We start from the raw sequence: 23853 nt of genomic DNA, 5'->3' as shown, positions 1-23853 counted from the left end.
AGGGAGAGTGGGGAATTTGATTTGGTTTACGCTGAAAGCCCAGTGCACCTAATTTGCACTTTCCTGAAGTCTCAGGTAGTGTCAGAGGCTAGAAGTGCCTTTCAGCAACTGTAATTGGTTCAATAACTTATAATGGCAATGGCACCCACCTGAGAGGTGCTGGAACTGAGTTCCAGCTGTAAAAAAAAAACCCTGGTTGTGAGAATAAAACATGGGGAAGGTACACAGAACACATATGCTACCTGGAATTCCTGGGAGGAAAGGTGGGCTACCAAAGCAACAAGTATATAAATCGGTCAGGTGCTTGGATGACTTTTTCCATATTCTAGTTAACTGCATGACTGTGGACCTGGATAGCTCAGTTGGTTAGAGTGTGGCACTGATAATGCCAAGGTTGCAGGAATGACCCCCACATGGAACAGCTGCATATTCCTCTCTTGTAGGGGGTTGGATTAGATGATCCTCAGGGCCCCTTCCAACAGTTCTATGTGTCTATGGTTCACATTTCAATTTTGAAGTATTGTAGGTATAAAAAAGTGAGTCAGGTGGTAGCTTTTAATGCCACATAAAAATACAGATCTTGTAAATCTATTTTATACTATTTCCCTCTCCTTAAGGTCTCATTTTTAAGGTGTTTTTCTTTTGCTCACTCTTTTGAAACCTATACAAGTATAGGCTTCTGCATCTCTAGCTGTGAGAGTGAGCAGGACGTAACAGAACTGAGATGTGCTAGAGAACAAATCAGTCCATTTAACATCCATATCACAAGCAGTCTGGAGATTACAGCCACCGCACTGAAATTTGTCTGTGAGCTCCATTGCACATGTGTATCTGTTGTCTCTACTGGTTTTCATTTCTTCTCAGAAGTTGCACATTCCCTCCACTTTTGATCACCTGCCAGTAGCCACAGCATAAAGATCAAGGTCTTCCTAAACCCCAAACTGGCTATCTCTGCTGACAGTTATGTTGCATCTACATGCTATTCTCTCGACAGCAGCACCATGAAATATGATATTAATGCTCTCGTTGTGTGATTCAGCAGGATGGTGGATCTATCGGTATGCTCAGTAGATGCACATCTTGATCATTCTCCAGACTGCAAATCTAGTGAATTGACTACATGTTACTGGTGCCTGATACTATGGGTTGTATCCAACATTAGTCATACTCAGAGTAGACCCATTGAATTCATGGACCTAAATTAGTTATTCCATTAATGTAAATGGGTCTGCTCTAAACATTACTAACTTTGAATACAACCCTGTGCGTTTCTTGCTAATATATTCAATTCTTATCTAACCATACTGGTTACTCAATGGCCACTGAAGTTTTCACCTGGATTTCCAAAAGTATTTCTTTCTTTAAAAACCTTCTAAATATGAGACTTTTTATGTAGACTTTGCAAAAAAGTCATTTGTGGTTGATTAGTCTTATTCCAGGCTCACTTGTTTTCTGGGGGGCTTTTCAGTTGCTCTTGGTTATTACAAGCTGATGCCTCTCTTGCTGTCCATGTGATGAAGACCACAGAAGACCTGCTGAGATCAGATAAACATGTTGTCCTCAATGTCTCATAGAATCTGTGATTCTAAATAGGCAATTATTGTTCTTCCTAACTATCAAATTAAACATGATGACTCCTACTTTTCCACAAAGTCCCAAGGGCTTCAGTACTAATCACCAGCAAAACCATGCACAGAAGGAGGTATGTTATTAATAAACCTTGTATCATTCCATGCTGGGGCTAGAGAGAGTCAGGGCTCTTGTCAGTTTGATCATTGATACTTTATCTTGTGCAGTTTGAGCTGTGCATAGACCAACTGTGTCTCCATTCAAGCCATGCTTGAAGATAATGAGTATGAATGGGTGTGGAGAAGAATTTTTTTCTTGCAAGTTAGTGGCATCTGTAGTATTAGTACTAGTGTTTTTGCCTCAGGTAGTGTGCAAGATTCCAGATGTCAAATGTGGCATCAGTGACCCTCTTCCTATTCTTCATAAGTTCCACCATCCAGGAGATCTCACCATTGCTGGCATCGTGTCTATGATGTACATGTTTTCCAAACCAATAACGTTCATAGAATGTCCCTCAATGGACCTCTTTGATGGAACTTTGTAAGATTTTCAAACTTTCCATTATACGGATCACCAATGTGGCACCTGTGGGATATGCATGCACCCCCAGAGATCTTCCCTGGTGCCCACAGGGTTCCCCCCTTGCTCCACTGAAATTAATCTTGAAAGATGCCTTGTATTATAGACGATAGAATAGGTTGCCCTGTGTGTTTGGTGTGTGTTTCAAGTTTGCAAATGGGACTATGGCTCTCCAAAGCTTGGTTTGCCTGATATATTAAATAGCCTGTCCTATGAATCCCATGGAGGTTTGTGGGCTTTCCATGAGTGTCTGTTCGGCCACTATGTGTCTGAGCTCTGGAAAAGATGGATCTAAGGTTAAAACCTCTAAAAACTGTGATTACCATCAAAGGAGTGATTCAACTAATGGTGTTGCAGGGACATCCAGTGGTGATCTTAACTTCCACCTGCCTCTGATTTTCTTGGACACAAAATATTGAAATAATTGGCATTCAATACATTAAAATTTGCCTTAAAAATAGTTTGCTATCCAACAACCAGCTTCTACAGATTATAAATTGCCACAGTCCAAAATGATCATCGATATTTGGAAGCACAATTATTTAAAAAGGGGAGATGCTACCCTTACTAGTAAACTAGCTAAATTATTGAGTCATAAAACTCATATTATATTTCAAGGAGAAGCAGCTCAGATGAAACATTAGCCCATGTTCTCTCATGATGTTTAACACCCCCCCCCCCAAAATAAGGACATAAGATCCCAATTAATCTCCCCAGAACTTTCTCTATTCTATCAAAACTTAGCTAAATTTTGTATTTTGTTTTTAATGCCAACCTCCAACCCTAAGATCACAGAAAAATTATATAGAAATATAGAAATAGAACCTCTAAGTGGTTTACAAGGAAATAAGGTAGCGCAAAGTTCACTATTGTAGCCATCAAAACTAGGCCACTGTTCTTAAATTGAAGGTGAGGTATGCATGGAGAAAAATGGTCCATTTTTAACTATTTCTGATAGTTCAAGGATTCTGCTCACTCTCATTTTATAAGGTGCAATTTGTGTGCATGGATATGTTTTTAGAAATGAGACAATGTCAAATTCTGAATCCACCGGTGCCATTCTGAAAACCAACGCTAAGAAATTTGAATGTCCAAAAGGCGACTTTCAATGAGAACTTTGCAAACAGGTTCTCTCAAAATAGTATTGGGTGGCTGAGCCCATGTGACAAAAAGCCAACTGTGCATGACAACGTTTCTTCATCCTTGGGATGGAAATAATTTGTGAATCCTCCAATCCTCTCATTTCAGGGTCATGCTACAGATCTACCAGCATGTCCTGGCACTGATATTTGCTGTAGAAGAGATCAATGAAAATCCCAAGATGTTGCCTAATCTCACCCTCGGCTTCCATATCTACAATATTTATTTCAATCCAAGATGGACCTATCAGGCCTCAATGGAGGTCTTCTCCACCCAGGGCAGATTCATCCCTAACTACAAATGTGATAATGTCAACAATCCAGTAGCTGTCATTGGGGGGCCCATCTCTGAAGTTTGTCTCCACATGGCAGATATCCTGCGCATCTACAAAATCCCACAGGTATGGCAGGCACTAGAGCATGGGAGTATAACAACTAATTTTCACTTGTGTTTTGGTGATTCGAAGTATTTTTAGGTGGTTTTCAAGGTCAGTTTGTACATTCAGAAAAATTAAGTACTGAATATATCCTTGTCTTCAGAATACAGATTATTTTAATGTGTTGAGCGATCAGTAGAGAAGGGAATTAAATGTTTAAATGTAAAAGGGGAAAGGATCAGCCTGATGTTCTCACAGACATTGAGTCTGAAGAGGTCCACTCCTCCTGGGAAAGCTCCACTACTTAACTTATAAGTTAGCTATATATGTCAGTCCCAAGAAACCTGTCTTAAGGACTTACATTTCCTCTTTGCCTTGTATATTTCAAACTCAGAGGAGGGATATGGAAGGAACTGTAGGTTTTCTCCAGGGTAAAACTGTAAATAAGCAGCAATGTTTGTTAATGTACAAAGAAGTACAAAGTTCTCTTTGCTTATCTTGTACACCTTCATATTATGAAGGTGAAGTTCACAGGGGAAATGAAGGTCTGATGTTTTTGAGGAAGGTATCCTTCAACACTTTTTCAGAATGGGAGAGTAAAGGCAAGAATGAAAGAACAAATTTTTAAGAATAGTTTTATTAAATTTTTTTTAAGAAATGTGATTCTGCAAACTGCAATGTTGCAGAATAAGTGATTCTGCAAACTGCAATGTTTTCAGACAAGATCTGATGACATTATAAATAACGTATATACACTTATAGATCACTGTCAGACAAATCCAGACATAAAATAAACCCAAAACAAATAAACCACAGGTATGTGAAGGCTTTAAAAGTAGCAACTAGAACCATTTATAGCATAGAAATGATAGTTAAACAAGACAAGCTTGCAAAAAAATGACCCTCATTTTACCAAGTAGAAGCAATTAAAGTATTCAAATATCCTGAGTCCTTGGCCATGTTCCTCCTTGCTTGGAAATGAAATCAAGTCAAACTAAATTAATATGGTTCTATTTTGTAATCTAATATTAAGTGTTGCTTTTGACCCTACTCTCTCTAAGCATAGCTGGGGAAGCATAGCAGAAATGGGGAACATTTTCCAGCCCAAGGACCACATTCCCTCCTGAGCAACCTTTTGAGAGCTCTGCAATTGATGGTTGAGGTGAGAGGCAAAAGTGGTAGTGCAATGAATGTAAATGTTACCTTTGTACAGTAGGATAAGTCTTTTTACAGGCACCCCTCTGAATCTTCCTTCCAGACCTCTGCTGAAGGTGTGTAGCAGAGCTAGTGGGGTGGTTGTTACAGGGCTAGCTTGAGAGCATTGGCAGGTCACACTGTCCAAAGCAGGGTCTGAGGTGTCCTAATCCTGGTGTACATGAATACTCATCCTCTTTGTACCTCACAAACACATGAAATTCTCAGCAGCATTCAATAAACGCAGACTTCTTAATCAAGGTTAAAATCTTCTTTAATGTTTGGCATACAACTTCAACAGAATGAAACGACACAGAATTATCCCTCCCCCTTTAATTTTGGAAATTTCCTGCTCTTTTGTCCTCCTTTCATTTCTTCAGCTCATATATGGCTCTGCTCCAGTGACCAAGCAGACAACCCAGAGAGTTTTCTACCACCAGATGTTCCCAGATGTGGCTCATCAGTATAAAGGGATTCTCCAACTACTGCTGCATTTCAGGTGGACGTGGGTTGGGGTGCTGTCTGTGAGCGATGCCAATGGAGAGACATTTGTAAGCAACATACTTCCCCAGTTTGTCAAGAGAGGGATTTGCTTTGATTTCATTGAAAGATTTCCAGTAATGACTAACTCCAATGACATTGCTGTCATAGTGTCAGAAGGCATGGAAACAAGCAATATTGTCAAGAGAAGCACTGCTGATGCGGTGATCATTCAGGGGGAAATTGATACCATTATAATTTTGAGAATGTTTCACGAGTATTCACAACTTGAGGACACATCAGTAAAAGGAAAAGATAAAGTCTGGATTATGACAACTCAGATGGATTTCACATCAGTTCCCTTCCAAAGGACTTGGGACATAGGCTTATTCCATGGTTCTATAGTCTTTGCTGTCCACTCAAAGGAAGTGTCAGCTTTCCAGACATTTCTCCAGATGAGAAACCCAACTTCAGACAAAGAATATGACTTTATCAAGGCATTTTGGGAAGAAGCATTTAAATGTTCTTCCCCAAGACCTATGGTCAACAGGCGGGATGGTGAGATCTGCAGTGGGAAGGAGAAGCTGGAGACTCTGCCTGCCTCTGTTTTTGAAATGAGCATGACAGGCCACAGCTACAGTGTTTACACTGCTGTCTTTGCTGTGGCACATGCATTGCATGCCATGCATTCATCGAGGTTCAAGCACAGAGCATTGGTGGATGAGGGAAGAATGAAGCTTCTGAGTCAACAGCTGTGGAAGGTAATGTCTTGAGGAAACTTATGCAGGAAGAACCACCATATCTGGGAGAACAAAAAGTGGAATCCAGACAGTGTACAAAGCTGTCTATCAAGGCTATTTTGCATCTAAAAGCCAAATCACTAAAGAAATTGAATGCATCACTTGGCATTGCATTCCTTTTAAAAACTGTGAATAATAGTTGCTAGGATTTTAGCAGTGGTTCAGAGGGAATTTGATCATTTCTTCATATCGATGGAAGCCAGCGTGTGTGCGTGGGTGTGTGTCTATGTAATAACTTTCATTAGAAGTGTCACACAGGAAGAAAGGATTTTAGGCTAATCCTGGCTTCCTGTCCTCCAACTTTTCTGTCAACTCCAAGTGTCATCACACAGTTTTGCTCTTAGTCCTGTCATAGATTCCATTTTGTTAAGTTTATCTAGGAAACAGGAATAAACAGAGGAAGGCCAATTATATTGAATCAGACCATCAGTCTGTCTAGCTCAATCTTGTTTACACTGGCTGGCAGCTCCTTGGGACATTGCCAGACCTACCTGGAGATGTCAGAGACTGGACCTGGGATGCGCTGCATGCAAAGCACATGCTCATCACCGAGTTTGTCTTTCCCTATGTAGGGATTGTTTATAGCGCACCCATGCTTTTAAGTAGGATCTAGAGATGGATGTGTACACCCTCCCCTTACTTATTCTTTTCCTCAGCCTTCAAGAGCCAGCTCCAAAACAGTTACTGGTCTATCCCCCCCTTCACAATATGCTTTATTCATATGAGTTGAATCCTGAGGAGCAAGTTGAACTCAAGAACTACCAGATGCTGCTAGATATAAAGGCTATGTTCTACCTCCACAGTTGGAGTCTGTATGCCTCTGACTACTAACTGTTGAGAACCACACTGAGGACAATATTTTTCCTCCCAGGATTTCCATGGTTGGTCAGTGTGAGAACATGATGCTAGGCTAGGTGGGCCATCCTCTGGTATATGCACTCTGTTCCGGCTCCCAAGCTTTCCATGGATACCTGGTTGGTCAGTGTGAGAGCATGATGCTAAGCTTTGTCGATCATCCTCTGGTATATGTGAGGTTCCACCAAAATACAGATTCATTACCCATATCCTTTAACACCTCAATCTTCTTGTTCTTATATTTCCTTCCAAAATTTAGCTCAACCACTTTGTAAGAAGCGCCTCATTTAACAGCAGTTCTGGTGAAACAATTTCCTTCAATAAAAATGGAGAGTTAGAAACAGGATTTGATATCACCAACTGGGTGACATTCCCAAACCAGTCCTTTCTGAGAGCCAGAGTTGGAAAGATAGACCCCATGGCACCACGGGAAGAAACATTCACCATTTCAGAGAATGCTATTGTGTGGCCCAAGAGCTTTAATCAGGTAAAGGGCATTCAGGTGGTGCTATAGTCAAACATTCTGTGGTTCACAGGTCGCTCTGGGAACCTTGGATTGAATTTTTTTGGTCAAATGTTTTCAGCAAGCATGTCAAGCTGGTAGAAATTTATAATAAGAAAGAAAGAAAGAAAGAAAGAAAGAAAGAAAGGGAGGGAGGGAGGGAGGGAGGGAGGGAGGGAGGGAGGGAGGGTCAAGAAGTCTATTAGAGCACCCTTTGCAAATGTAAGTTTGGATGAACTGGGTTCTGCAAAAGTTGATAGACAAGTGATAAATTATCTGATTCAGGTATAATCTAGCAGGTGCAGAAAAGGGAGGCTTGCTCCAGATTGCAAAATGAAACAAAATCCTCCTTGATTCAAAATAACCAGTGAGGTACAAACTTGCAAAAATTAAAACATTCTTTTCTTTCATGTATGGACAGGCACAGCCCCTTTCTGTATGCAATGACAATTGCCACCCAGGGTATCAGAAGGCCAAGAAGGAAGGGAAGCCATTTTGCTGCTATGATTGCATTCCATGTCCGGAAGGGAAGATCTCAAACCAGAAGGGTAAGAAATATCATGCACACAGTTTGTCAGGGATATTGACATCAGGATATACAGAGAGTCATTTCCCTTGTGTCAAAAGAGTGGTTCACAATTCTACAATGGTGGTGGTAGCTGCTGATATGAATGAAGATGCAGTCTGATAAACTGACATGTAATCAGCATAGCCCAGTCCAAGAAGCCAAACCCTGATGACGCCACCTGCACAGCCAGTTGTTTACCTCCAGTATTTTCCTCTCTCTTCCTGGGCCATGACCTTCAACAGGAAGGAGTTAGGAAAAGACCACCTGTGTCTCAAGGCCCTTCAGCTTCCTGCCCCAAGTCGCACAGCCCCCTGCTATACATTGAAGGTTGTTGCGGCAGTATTGTTAGTACCCACATGGATCAGAAGGAAAGGGTTGTGGTGAGTGGGCTTTACAAGACTTGGCAATTTCTCTGCCACATTGTGAATCTTTGCACCTGGAAGACACCACACATGATACATAAATTCCATTCATGAATTGCTTCCTGTAAAACAGCTTAAAGCAATCTAACAATAAAATATCAACAATGGAATGCCACAATTTTCAAAAGGTAATGTCAGAGTGACACAGACCAAACTCATTCATTCGTTTTAAAGACTTATGCCCCACCTTTCAGTCTATTGCCTCTTGAGGTGAAATGCAAAAGAACAGGAAGCTACACGTACTCATCCCAGACCCAGCTGTTGGGATATAGTTCCATTCTACCTTAAAAGGAACAGGCATGACTGTTGTGTGTCACATGCCTGTTTGCATTTCCAGCACAGTCTGCTGAGAACTTATGTCTGTATATTGCTTTTGCTTTGCTGCTGTTTTGCTGGAGGCGAAGGGAAGCAGACATGTTTTTTCCTTTGTCCCTGAATTATGCTGAAAAAACACCTGTAAATAATGCTTACACATGTCTCTGTCTGCCACTTCTGTTGTGAGGATTTATTCACTCTGCTGATAAGAGTGTGCATAGCTTCTGAACGTTTCGGAGGCTCGTGTCGCTGATTGATGCTGTTCTGGGAACTGGAGTTCTCCTGGCTGCTGGCCGGTGGCTGGAGCCAGCTGGGGGCCTGCCAAATTCCCCCGTCTCCTCGGCAGCATCCCAACACCAGCAGCTCAAAATCTTCTATGTGATTGATTGAGCCAAAGTGTGCTTTCTTGCAGCTCTGCAGCACAAAGAAATTGATAATTGGTGCTGTCAACTGCCTTTGTATAGTTGGTGCAGAATGTTCTTGCTGACAGGGAAAGGGTTAACAGTGGTCCCTGCAGCTGATCCTTCAGCAGTCAGTGGAGACGGCAAGGCTGCCCTTCCCCAGACCAAGAGGAGAAGTAGTTTGTTCCAAATAATAATAGATTTGATTATTTCAGAGCTGATGTTTTCTTTTCCAGACACAGAAAACTGTTTCCAGTGTCCAGAAGATCAGTTTCCAAATGACGACCAGGATTCATGTATTCCAAAATACATAACCTTCCTGACGTATGAAGAACCTTTGGGAATCACTTTGACCAGTTCTGCTCTTTCCTTGTCTTTCATCACAGCTTTGGTGCTGGGAATCTTCATTATGCACAGGGACACTCCCATAGTCAAAGCCAACAACCGGAGCCTCACCTACCTTCTCCTTCTCTCCCTCCTTCTCTCCTTTCTTTGTGTTTTGCTATTCATTGGCCAGCCTGAAAGTCTTACCTGTCTTCTTCAACAAACCGCATTTGGCATAATCTTTTCAGTGGCAATTTCTTGTGTGTTGGCCAAAACCATCATTGTAGTTCTGGCTTTCATGGCCACCAAACCAGGGAGCAGGATGAGGATGTGGGCAGGAAGAAGACTGTCCATTTCCATTGTTCTTTCCTGTTCCCTTACACAAGTCGCCATTTGCATTGTGTGGCTGGCAATATCTCCTCCGTTCCCAGATTTAGACATGCATTCAGTGACCAAAGAGATTGTATTGCAATGTAATGAAGGATCATCCTTCATGTTCTATTGTGCTCTGGGCTTTATGGGCTTCCTGGCCATGTTCAGCTTCATCATGGCATTCCTAGCCCGGACGTTGCCTGACAGTTTTAATGAAGCCAAGTTCATCACCTTCAGCATGTTGGTCTTTTGTAGCGTTTGGCTTTCCTTTGTCCCAACGTACTTGAGCACCAAAGGAAAATACATGGTGGCTGTCAAGATCTTCTCCATCTTGGCCTCCAGCTTTGGGATACTTGGCTGCATATTTTCCCCAAAATGTTATATTATTATATTGAGGCCTGAGTTGAATAACAAGGAGCAGTTAAGAAGAAGGAATCATTGAAGCCACTAAAATTCTATGACTTTAGAAAAGCCATGAATAAACTTTTGGACTTGGTTCATTTTGAGATGTCTTCCTGTTTTCTTTGTTGTAAGACACTTGGAGCCTGATTGTTTTTGTAGAAGAGCAGCTTACAAATAAAATTATGACTGACTGAATGATCATACTTTCTACAAGTCTTCCCAGGACAGATGTTATGCTAACCAGTCTATAATTTTCAGGACCTTAAGGCCTGAATAATAATAATAAATTTTATTTATATCCTGCCCTCCCTGGCCCAAGTCGGGCTCAGGGCGGCTAACATCAGATATTTAACATTAGTATATAATCAAACAATAATTAAATTACCTCCTAAAAACAGGTCAAAATCACTTTAGAATCTAATTAGATGGCTTTCCGCAGGGTTAGGGTTGGGAACAGTAAATGTTCATCAGGCCCAACTGTTTACGCTGATCTTATATGGGCCTGTGAGAACACTGGGAGGCCTCTTTCATATTAGTTCTTATACAAAGAGAAAAGGGGAGTCAGGCTGAGACCTGACCAAAGGCCTTGCGGAACAACTCTGTCTTGCAGGCCCTGTGGAAAGATGTCAAATCCCGCAGGGCCCTGATCTCTTGTGACAGAGCGTTCCACCAGGCTGGGGTTGAAGAAGTCAAACTCTTCTTAAGTAAGCATGGAAGTTTCTACAGTGCATCACTGGGCAGGCAATGAATAGTCTCTGGCAGACCTTATAAGGTGGGCAACCTCTGGCATGGGAAGAGGTGGAGAGTCTGCTGAGTTGATCCCTGTTCTCCAGGCGTCTCATTACAAATGAACAGAAGTCAGGACTGCAGAGAATACAAAGTTAGGGCTGGTTCTCAAGGCTATTAAACTCCCTCCACACACAATATTTTTTCAAGGGGATTTCAAACATCATATTATTAATAGGGAATCTTTTGAAACTTTTCTGCTACTTTTGAACTCTGGAAAATACCCACAAAATACCCTCATTCTCTCCATTCATATAGACCTCTGGGACCTGCACAGAGCAGGCAGCCCAACTTCACTTTCAAGTATAATGCATCTAGCATATTGTTTGCTTAATGGTCCCTGATAGTGCAAAGCTGAGAATGTAAACATCATCGGCCCCTAACTACTATAGTTACATCCATCTAGTTTCTTGCTACAAATTGCATCACCTGAACCCATTAATTTCCATAACACAACTAGGTGATGACATAAACTGGATAATTGCAGCCATCACATCTATGTGCCTGTAAACCATAATAATGTGATTATTACCCTTGTAATTATTAACATAAGAACAGAAGACACTTCTCCCCACATAAGGGTACTATGAGATGCACTATTATTAACGAAAATAGGAGGATCCTACTAATATCCCTTGTACATTTCCAAGATATGACGAGATAGCCAGTGCTTGGTCAGTCTGATAACAGAGACTTTATCCTGCACCATCTGAGCCACAAATCAGCCCCTAGTGTCTCCTTAAGTCAGGCTGTGCAGGCTTCAGTACAGGACTCAGCAAAGGAGAATGTGGAGGTGGGAGAATTTATGTACAAGAAGAATTATTTCATGCAAGATAGTTGGATTTGTACTATGGCTGCCAGTGCTTTTGCCTCAGGTGACATGCAAGATTCCTAATATTGAGTGCAGCATCAGTAATCCCCTTCCTATTCTTCACAAGTACTACCAGCCAGGAGATCTCATCATTGCTGGTATTATGTCTCAGATCTACATATTCTTCAACTCAATAGACTTCGAAAAATGTCCTTCTAGTGACCTCTTTGATGACATTGTGTAAGATTTGTTTTCTAAAATCCTCTGGTACCACATATTTATTATATTTTCCCTGGAAGAGCCAGGCCCATAGATCAGTGTTAGATCCAGTGAATGGGAGTGTTAGATCCAGTGAATGGGAGAAGAATGGCAGCTCAACATTCCCTGCCTTTGTCAAATAATTGCATCGTACCAGTAGCTAAGCTACATTAATCATCACCTTCCTTTTGTCTTTTTAGTTGTGGCAGCCATGAATCTAACATCCCAAGCCTATTTCCCTCAGCAGCTTAAGAAGCAATTCAAAGCCAGGATCTGCAAGGTGGATCAGCCTGGGCTCAGCCAGCTGAAACCCCTCATCTCAGATCAGACAGAGATATAGTGATGTAAGTCTCCCATTCCAGCTAATTGGGAGCTCATCTGGCTCATACAAGGCCAGGGTAAGCCCCCAAAAGGGGAGATGTCCCAGGGGCTTGGCAGTGTTGGGGCAGGTGGAGATCTATTCCATACTCTATTGGGTTTCCTTCAAATGACCTAGCATCCCAGTGGAAGCAACATTAGCAAAAGGGATTGTGTGAGTCAAACTCTTTTTAAAAAAGGCTTAGTTCCCCAGTTTAGGGCTGGAATCTGTGTGTGCTAATGTTCCTCCAGATTGCCCTAGACTGAGATAGATTGATCTGTAAAATATTATTAGCTCACCTGAAGTGTAGCAGATGTCCCATCCAGAAGGAAACACACTGTGGCACAACATGTACATAACTATTATTTCAGGATCATGACTCAGCTCTACCAACATATCCTGGCATTAGTATTTGCTGTAAAGGAGATCAATGTAAACCCCCAAATCTTACCCAACCTCACCCTGGGCTTCCACATCTATAACAGTCAGTTCAGTCCAAGCTGGACCTATCGTGTCTCCTTGGAACTCCTCTCTACATATGGCAGATACATCCCCAACTACAAGTGTGACCTCCAGAATAACCCCGTAGCAGTCATTGGAGGCTCTAACTCTGAAGTCTGTCTCCACATGGCAACTATACTGAGCATCTACAAGATTCCACAGGTAAAATTCTCCCAGCGCACCTCTCATGATGTCAAACTACCCAGACCATTGGGTCTTCTTCTGAGGCAAAGGCATGGCACTTTGCAAGTTCTGATGATCAGCTGTACCTTTACAACTGTCACTGTGTTTATCCTTTTTCATTTGTTTTTCCCTTTGCTCTTTTCCCTTATTGCTTAATATATGATAACTGCCATGGAAATAAATGGTGAAGAGCTGGACAGATATCTTAATATAAATACTTGTGTCCAATTGTGCTGATCTATGCTTGAAGCAAACTGGCTACGGGACTAGAGTAAATATACCAGTGTGGTGTCCTTCAGATGTGATTGAAATCCAACTTTCATCAGCCCCAGACAGCGTGGTCAGTGCTCATAGATTATGGGAGTTCTAATCCAACAACAGAATATGGTGGAAGACCTGCTATGCCAGTGTAATGTAAGACATGGGACAACCATGAAAGGCAAATGCATGCAATTGTTTGAGTAGACTGGCACAACCCTCTTTCAGTATATACTTTCTGCCACTATAGTTTCACAAGTGAGGACAAAGTGAATTCCTTTGCTAGGTTTAGAGCAGAGCTTTCCAAACTGTGTGTCACAACATGTTGGTGTGTCGCTGTGTCACACGAATGCACCCCACACTCCTCCCAGGGCTGAAAAAGGGTTAGTTTAACCTCCGGTTTGCTAGTAAAATTGAATTACTAGGTCATGAAATGATGCATCTCTTAAAAAGTGTGTCACCAACATGAAAAGTTTGGAAAGCTCTGGTTTAGAAAATTGGTCAGCATACTTATACCTCTGAATTCCACCACTTTCTCTTAAGCTTGAGAAAAACTGAAAAACTCCCAGGTTGTCAGCACTCAACAACAACAGCAACAAATCTGAAATCTAGGTTGGATTTTAACTGCTGCCAATACAAGTTAAAAAGTAAACCACCTCACCCTTTTTTAAAAGCATCTCATCTTGTCATTTCCTACCTTTCATTTAGCTCATCTATGGCTCTGCTCCAGTGGGGAAAATGAAAACTGAAGCTGCTTTCTACCACCAAATGTTCCCAAATCTAGACCATCAATATGAAGGGATTCTCAAGTTATTGCTACATTTCAGGTGGACATGGACTGGTTTGTTGACTGTGAATGACGAGAATGGAGACAGGTTTATACAGAGCGTGGTTCCAAAATTTATCCTGAGAGGAATCTGCTTTGATTTCATGGAAAGATTTCCAACAATTACATATTCTAGCAGTGTTACAGACGTGGTTACAGATGCGCTCAAAACATTTAATATTGCCATGAGAAGTACTGTCAATGTGTTGCTCATTCATGGTGAAATTGATTCCATGACACTTTTGAGAGCAGTTCCTGAAATGTCAGAATATGAAGGTATTCCAATGAAGGCTAAAGGGAAAGTTTGGATCACGACAGTCCAGATGGATTTCACATCACTTCCTTTTCAAAGAGATAAGGACATTGACTTCCTCCATGGTGCTCTATCCTTCACAATTCACTCAAAGGAGGTCTTGGGATTCCAGGAATTTTTTCAGATGAGAAATCCCATCTTGGAAAAAGAAGATGGCTTTATGAAGGTGTACTGGGAAAAGGCATTTGCGTGCTATTTCCCTGACTCTGGGGAAAATATGCAGGATGGCAAAATTTGCACAGGGGAGGAGAAGCTGGAGACTCTTCCGGGGTCTATTTTTCAAGCGAGCATGACTGGCCACAGCTACAGCATCTACAATGCAGTCTATGCTGTGGCACATGCCTTGCATGCCGTACACTCATCTCAGTTCAAACACAGAACAGTCGTGGGTGGAGGATGGCTGAAGTTTTGGAATCAACAGGTGTGGAAGGTAATATCAGGAGCGCAATAATGCAGGAATGCTCCCCATACCCTTGGAAATAATAAAAAGGGGAAGAATCCAGAGTGTTTGAAAAGCTTCTGTTCTCACCAACAGTGGTTAGCTTCTTTTTTTCTATATAACAATTTTCATTAATTTTTACATATACTATCATTACATCACATTATGTTTTCATTAACACACTTTTTGGCTGCAATGAGCCTATGACCTCCCTCCTTCTCGACTAGTGGTCTACCACGTTAAATTTTGTTTTTTGCTATATCCTCTATTCCCTAATCGTGTTATATCTTCACCTAACTTTTTAACTTACTCAACCTGAATAGGTAATAATTTTATTTTTATTATTATTAGTGGTTAGCATCTAAAGACCAAATTACATGTATTGTTGAAAACATGATTCACTGTTTTATGAATCTGTTTTACATCTGTCAGTAGAAGCTGCCAGGGAGCTCAGTGAGGACTCATCCTGAATGGGGATAGGCCTTTCATCTCACTAATAGGAGATTGCAACAGGAGTTTTATTCAATGCCAAATGGCAGCTGCTGCAGAATGTCTTTTGTATGATTGTTTTTCATGAAAAGATGCATCATATAAAATCTTGCTGAAATTAAGCAAATTCCCCAAGCAGTAAAGGTAAAGGTAAAGGTACCCCTGCCCATACGGGCCAGTTGTGTCCGACTCTAGGGTTGTGCGCCCATCTCACTTAAGAGGCCGGGGGCCAGCGCTGTCCGGAGACACTTTCAGGTCACGTGGCCAGCATGACGAAGCTGCTCTGGCGAGCCGGCACCAGCGCAGCACACGGAAACGCCGTTAACCTTCCCGCTATAAAGCGGTACCTATTTATCTACTTGCACTTAGGGGTGCTTTCGAACGGCTAGGTGGGCAGGAGCTGGGACCGAAAGACGGGAGCTCACCCCACCATGGGGATTCGAACCTCCAACCATGCGATCGGCAAGCCCTAGGTGCTGAGGTTTTACCCACAGCGCCACCCGCGTCCCTCCCCAAGCAGTGGTAGTAATATAATATACTAAGAAAGCATATACAGAAGGTCAGTTGTCTGCATTCACTTACTTGAGGACATAAGAAGATCCTGCAGGATCAGGCCAATGACCCATCTACTCCAACATCCTCTTCTCACAATGTCCAGCCAGATGCCCATAGGACCTGATTGCAACAGGGCTCACCCCAATTTTGATTCCTAGAAAAGAGGCATCCTGCCTTCAACCATGGAAGCAGAACATGGACATGATGGCCAGCAGCCATTGACAGCCTTATCCCCTGTGAATTCTTCAAACCTCTTTAAAAATCCCTTCAGTTGGTGGAGCTTAACCCTCCTTTATTCTAAACAAAAATGTAGTAACAAGCCTTACTTGTTCATAAGATGTATAGGCTGCTTGGTTGTTAAGCATTCTTCTTGATGGAATGAAGGTAATGACAAAGAAGATGGTGGAGATGTGGGGCTTTTAGTGCTTGATAACTACAATTGCATATACTACTGGTCTTTATAAATCCTTTGTTGAAGGACCCATTCCTCATATCCCTCAAGTGGGAAAGCTCATCATCAACCTGCTATATCTGTTATATTTGGGGATGCAGGTGGCGCTGTAGACTAAACCACTGAGCCTCTTGGGCTTGCCGATCAAAAGGTCAGCAGTTCGAGTCCGTGCGACAGGGTGAGCTCCCGTTGCTCTGTCCCAGTTTCTGCCAACCTGGCAGTTCAAAAGCATACCAGTGCAAGTAGATAAATAGGTACTGCTGTGGTGGGAAGGCAAACAGCGTTTCCATGGGCTCTGGCTTCCGTAAAGGTGTTTTGTTGTGCCAAAAGCAGTTTAGTCATGCTGGCCACATGACCTGGAAAGCTATCTGTGGACAAACGATGGCTGCCTCGGCCTGAAGCGAAACGAGCACTACACCCCATAGTCGCTGCACTTAACCATCCAGGGGTCCTTTACCTTTACCTATATAGTTATTAATTCCCCTTCTATTCCCCTTCTCTTTCCCCCTCCTGAATTTAGCTCAGCCACTGGGTGAGAAGTAGCGTCTTTAATAATAGTGCTGGGGAAAAAGTTTATTTCAACCAAAATGGAGAACTGGAGTCTGCATTTGATATAATGAACTGGGTGACATTCGCAAACCAGTCCATTCTTCAAGTAAGAGTTGGCGGGATAGACCCACAAGCCGTCTTGGGCAAACAGTTCACCATTCATGAGGATGCAATTGTGTGGCCCAGCAGATTTAACCAGGTACAGTTCAGGCCCATTTTTGTGGGCTCTATCTAAAAAGTGTCATGGCAAAACATCTGTCTGTAGTCATCTTCCTTTGCATCTTCATTTACACCCTGGCAGGTAGGCTCACACCCTTTGGAGCATGCCACAAACTGTGCTATTGCTAATCGTGTCCGCCATGTTTGCATGTTGCGTGGCAGATGTGAACATGTTTGTTTACATATGCACATGGCTATCTATTTATAGGGACTTGGTGCAGTGAAGACCCTGCTCATACAGTTGTCCTAATTGCATGGACCACATAAGGCATACAACTCTATGAGAACTAGTGCATGATGCTATTTAGTGCTTTGCTGTTCGTTGTGTTTTTACCCTCTTGTGCTATTCTTGCATTTTTACTTTATTCTGTATATTGTAAGATGCCTTCAGGTTGTTTTGCATCAAAGTGATAAAGGAAATAAATAAGTTTAATGGTAATCATGATATGATGAGGTGTTTCTAGACACTGTTTTTCTTACGTTCCATTCAATATACATATCAACACGGGAAGATGCTTTATAACCAGCCAGACAACTGACCCATCTAGCTCAGTATAGTTGACATTGACTGGCAACTGTTCTCTGGGGCTCAAGACCAAGGTCTTTCTGAACCCTAACTGGAGATGCCTGGGATTGAACCCAGGAGCTTCTGCATGCAAAGCAGATATTCTGCTGTTGAGTTATGGCCCTTCCCAGAAGGCAAGAGTGAGGAACCTTCAGCTCTCCAGATTTTTCTGAACTGCAACACCCATATTCCCAGCAAGCATTGCCAAGACCTGAAGGTCCCCCACACCTGTCCTAAGGGATGCAGATGTTGGAGTCAGTCTGGGGACACCATGTTTATAGCATATATGTTTCTATGATTTTATGTACAGGCACGGCCCCTTTCTCTTTGTAATGACAATTGCCATTTGGGTTATAGTCGAACCAAGAAGGAAGGGGAGCCATTCTGCTGCTATGATTGCCTTCCCTGTCCAGAAGGGAAGATCTCAAACCAGAAGGGTAAGTAGTATAATGGTACACTTTCACAAATGACTTAATCTCAAGATGTTTAACTATCTCTTTGCACATGCTGTGTTATTTAATTTTACTTTGCATGGGTAGTGCAAAGTGACCCAGCTTTGTCTTGTGGCCCAGCTACTCCCCTATCTGGACAGGGATAGCCTAACTACTGTTGTCTATGCTCTGGTAACCTCAAGGTTAGATTACTGCAATGTGTTATACGTAGGGCTGCCTCTGAAGATGGTTCGGAAACTTCAGCTAGTGCAGAATTCAGCAGCCAGGTTGCTCAAGGGAACAAGACGGTTTGAACATATTACACCAATCCTGGTCCAACTGCACTGGCTACCTATGAGTTTCCGGGCCCAATTCAAAGTGCTGGTTTTGACCTATAAAGCCTTAAATGGCTCAGGACCGCAATACCTCAAGGACCACCTCTTCCCATATGAACCTACCTGGACCCTGAGATCATCTTCCGAGGCCCTCCTTCGTGTGCCGCCTCCTTGAGAGGCCAGGAGGGTGGTCACATGAGAACGGGTCTTCTCTGCAGTGGCTCCCCATCTATGGAATGTTCTCCCCCCTTTTTTACAGAACTGGATGAAATTTCCAGGGATAGTATCCACTTCTGATTGGAATCCACAACTAGGTTCTATGCCTACTATCTCTGAGTACAGTATCCTGAATATATAATTGCATACGAAAGACAGACATATGTTTGTCATACATCTACCAAGAACACATCTTTCTAGGTTTTGTAGAATTAATATTGGCTACCCCAACTAGTGATTATTATTATTTCTTTATTCTTGATTATTCCGCTGTGAACAGGGCTTCCGTATTTCAAACCTTATGTTTTCTTTTCCAGACATGGATGACTGTTTGCAATGTCCAGAGGATCAGTATCCAAATAATGCCCAGGATTCATGCATTCCAAAAGTCATAAGTTTCCTGTCTTACGAAGAAGCTTTGGGGATGACTCTGGCAATATTGGCTCTTTCCTTTTCATTCATTACAGCTTTAGTGCTTGGCATCTTTGTTAAGCACCAGGGCACTCCCATTGTCAAAGCCAACAACCGGAATCTCACCTACACTCTCCTCATGTTCCTCCTTCTTGCCTTCCTTTGTGCTTTGCTGTTCATTGGCCAACCAAAAACACTGACATGTCTCCTTCGACAAACTGCTTTTGGCATTATCTTCACGGCAGCTGTGTCTTGTGTTCTGGCCAAAACCACCATTGTCGTTCTAGCTTTCATGGCCACCATGCCTGGATCCCGAATGAGGAAATGGTTGGGGAAGAGACTGGCTGTTTCCATTGTTCTTGGCTCCTCTCTGATTCAAACCACTATTTGCACGGTGTGGCTCTCAACCTCTACCCCATTCCCAGATTTCAACATGCACTCAGTTGTTAAAGAAATTATACTAGAATGTAATGAGGGCTCAGTCGCCTTGTTTTACTGCGTCCTGGGCTTCATGGGTTTGCTTGCCACTGTCAGCTTCTGTGTTGCTTTCTTAGCCCGTAAGTTGCCGGATAGTTTTAATGAAGCCAAGTTTATCACCTTCAGTATGTTGGTCTTTTGCAGTGTTTGGTTGACCTTTGTCCCAACCTATCTCAGCACAAGGGGGAAATATATGGTTGCCGTGGAGATTTTCTCCATCTTGGCCTCCAGTGCTGGGTTACTGGTTTGTATCTTTTCTCCAAAGCTCTATATCATCCTGTTGAGACCTGAGCTGAACAACAAGGAACAGCTAAGAAGAACAAAACAATGAAATATTCTAAATTATTTGGCCATTTTAAATTAGCAATGTGTAAGTGACAGGTATTTAACCAGGGAGAAATAACTCATTCCTGTGGCCTTTTATACTGAGGGGGAGTGTATTGGTTTTGTTATTGTGGTATGTATTTTTATGTTTTTATACTGTAAACTGCCCTGTGATCTTCGGATGAAGGGTAGTCTAGGAATCTAATAAAGAAAAATAATACACATGAGCTAAATTGTGCTGTAATTTATTGGACTGAGACCTATGTTGCTGTTGCATTCTTTATTATTTATTTAGTGTAGATAAAATGCAATGTGAACTGCGGTTTGGATCTAGACTTACTCATATTTAGAATAGACTGTTTGAAAGAAGTGAAACATAGAATAGTCTCATTGATGTACAATATTTATGTTTAATTGACTTCTCAATATCCAGACAAAAGAAAATATATGTGAGATACTGGGCTGGATTCAGACTCATAATAGTACTTATCTTCAAGTGAAATAGGCTAAACTACTAAAACTGTCTGGATCAAAACCTTATATTTTTAATCAACAGAAGCAACTGTATACTTATTGCACTTCCAGAAAAAATAATCCATAATTGTTGCTATAATAGCTTGTGTGGAGAAAAGGTGAGTATTTGTCAGTCTGTTTAAGTTTTGTACTTTGGAAAAGATTTACATGACTTCTGCTGATGTCAGTGTTGAAGTTTGAGACATGCGTCGCAGGCCTGAGTTGCTTAAGGCCTGAGCCACAGCAGAGGGATTTGCATTGCCTTATCCAAAACATTGAAAGAAAGTAATGTGAATCATTTTTATAACCCGATCAGCCCAAGTGAACCTTTCCTCCTCTGGAGACAAGTCGGGATGTTTCTTTGCTATGTAACCAATGTAATGGAAATCACTGTATCCTGCTCAGTACTCAGTGTGTATGAGAAGGAAATAGGGGCAAAAGTCTGGATCACAACAGCTTTCCATGAAATCAGCTTGGACTTCTTGATTTCTCCTAATGACTCGCAGTATCTTCAGGGTTCTCTCTCTTTTGCAGTGAAGACCACAACAAGGAGCACCAAACATGATTACTATGAAATATAGTCCAAACATCTCCAGGTTTTTTTTAAGGGAAGCATTTTGGTGTTCATGTTCATGTGTTATCCGTGAAAGGCTGGATCAGCTGGAGACAGGAGGAGAAACTGGAGATGTTGAAATTCTACTCTTTTGTATCTATTTTAAAATGTTATTTTCTATTTGTTGCAGCTTGCCATAACCTCGTGGTGAAGGGCGGGTAATTAATTTAAAAAATAAAACACATCTGCAGAGTGGGTCATAGAGGTAGAGTCTCCACTCTGGTCTGTTTCCAGGCCTTGCCCACTTTATCCAGACAGAGCCCATGTGCCAGACATCTATTCAGTGGGCATGGTGGCACAAGAAGGTCTATTGACTGTCTCCCCCCCAGATGCAGTGACACCACAAAGAAGGACCAAATGTGGTTTTTCATTTGAATTCGAAAACATTCAAGTTTTCAAAATAAGGGTCCATTTGGAACTTCTGCAAAAGTTAATTCCACTTCAGTGATTAAATATAGTTCAAACCAGTTACATGCCTGTGCTGTTTTTCATTTTAAGACCTCAGTTGTGAACACATTTGTAACTATAACAAGTTAAAACTTCCTTCCACTGAGGATTGTCCAGAGAAGATTTCAGCTGAGATGTGAAAAACATGTTTTCTTTTGCAATATTGCAGAGAAACAATGAATCAGATCAAGTTCTTAACAGACCTGCAATTATCAAATTAATCACCATTATTTGTACTTCTTCCCCCCATCCTTGGAGCGGTCTACTGGTCCCATGCAAAATAACAATCAAAGACTAAGGGATGTTATTAATATCTAAGAGTCACTCAGAGCTGGGCCTATAGACATAGCTCTGAATGGCCACCTATTCTTTATTCTGTATTTTTTGCCCTTGAATCAGCTGGGTGAGTGATCATTCAAATTCCGCTGAATAAGAATCACAGAGCAGATGGCTTGGTGTCTACCATTAAACTCTCTGCAAGATGGTAGTATTTGGGGTGGTGGTGTTCCTACTGCTGTCCCAGGGGATATGCAAGCTTGCTCCTCTTCCTCAATGTTCTGTCAATGAACCTGTTCCTATTATTCACAAATATTATCAGTCGGGAGACCTCATCATCGCTGGCATTGTTTCTCAGATCTACATATCTTCAAGCACCATATCCTTTGAACAACATCCGGCTCTGGAAATTTCTGATGACCACATGTATGTTGCTTTAAAGCCATATCATAATGTTTTAATGATACTTTTCCCAGATATGCTGTCCTTTTGTATGGGATTTGGGAGGAAACTGTTGCTTTATTGATTGTCTTTAGGGTCAGCTAGTTAGTTTGGGGGATTATTTTTGTGGATATCTGAAATCTCAATCTCTCTTTGTCATGTGAGGATGAGCAAACTACAGATTAATCATTTTCTCGTTACATGGTAGTCTGGACAGCATATTGCTTTCAATTGTACTTCATAGAGATGATCACTATCTCTCCACTTTGATGCTAAACATTTGGGACTTTTCTTGGAACTAATATAAAGAGGGATACTATATGTAATGTCTTAAGTTTCAATGAAATATTTCAGGGTATGTTCATCAACATTAAAGCCATAACAGATGTTGTGAGAGCTGCTGATTTCCAAGAGTTTAGGAAGAGTGATGCTCTGAGGAGTCTTGACAAAAGAAAATAGCCATAGCAATAAAGTAAAATATACTGAAGTTAGACATAAAAACTGAATTATACATAATACATTTTAGAGGTTTACATCAATAATAAAAAATAGATCTTAATCTCATTGCCTTCACTGAGAACCTTGCAGTTTTTGCTGTTCATTGAAGTGGCATGCCTGGATAGGGCTTAAGGAGTAGGCACTAATGCAGCCGTGGAAAGACAGGTCAGAGTATCATATAATGTTCTCTTCCTTCCCAATGGCCTGTATAGTTGTGCTGCAAATTTCTATTGCTGCTGCTGCTTCTGTTTGCAACACAATGACTGTATGTTTGTACATGAGATGATGTTTGAAGTTGGAGGTCATTGTTTAAAATACTTGGACCTTGGCCTTAAAAACTATTTATGTGCAATATATGTGCAACTAACTTATACACTGAACTGAAATGTTGTGAACGTGATGAACTGAAGCCGATGGTGTAAAATGTAACACATGACTCTCACCATATGACACTTGATAAAGGGTCCTGACTCAGAACTACCAGCACATCCTGGCCTTGGCATTTGCTGTGAAGGAGATCAATGCCAACCCCCAAATCTTGCGCAATGTCACTCTTGGATTCCACATCTATAACAGTCATTTCAGTGCCAGCTGGACCTATCAAGCCTCCATAGAACTTCTCTCTAGACGGGCCAAGTTCATCCCTAACTACAAGTGCGATGTTGAGAATACTCCAGTAGCAGTCATCGGGGGACCAAACTCTAATGTCTGTTTTCACATGGCAACTATCCTGTGCATGTACAAGATGCCACAAGTAAGACGTGTGTGGGGAACCTCTAAGTTGAACAAGTCATTTGAATGCCATTCACCTCCATCTTGATGCGTCTTGCAGATTAGAAAAGTTGTGAAAGAAATAGATAGACACATTCAGAATATTATTGAAATAAAATAAACCTTGGGGTTTATCCATCTATCTACCTTATTCATTTTTGTACCCAAAGTTACAAAAATTGATAAGGTCTCATGGTTCAGTTTTAAAAAAAATAAACCTTGTGGTCTATCTATATCATC

Source organism: Podarcis pityusensis, assembly GCF_964106645.2.
Source record: "Podarcis pityusensis genome assembly, chromosome: 16".
In the NCBI taxonomy this organism is placed as follows: domain Eukaryota; kingdom Metazoa; phylum Chordata; class Lepidosauria; order Squamata; family Lacertidae; genus Podarcis; species Podarcis pityusensis.
The sequence above is the reverse complement of the archived record's forward strand: the minus strand, read 5'-3'. Positions refer to the sequence as shown.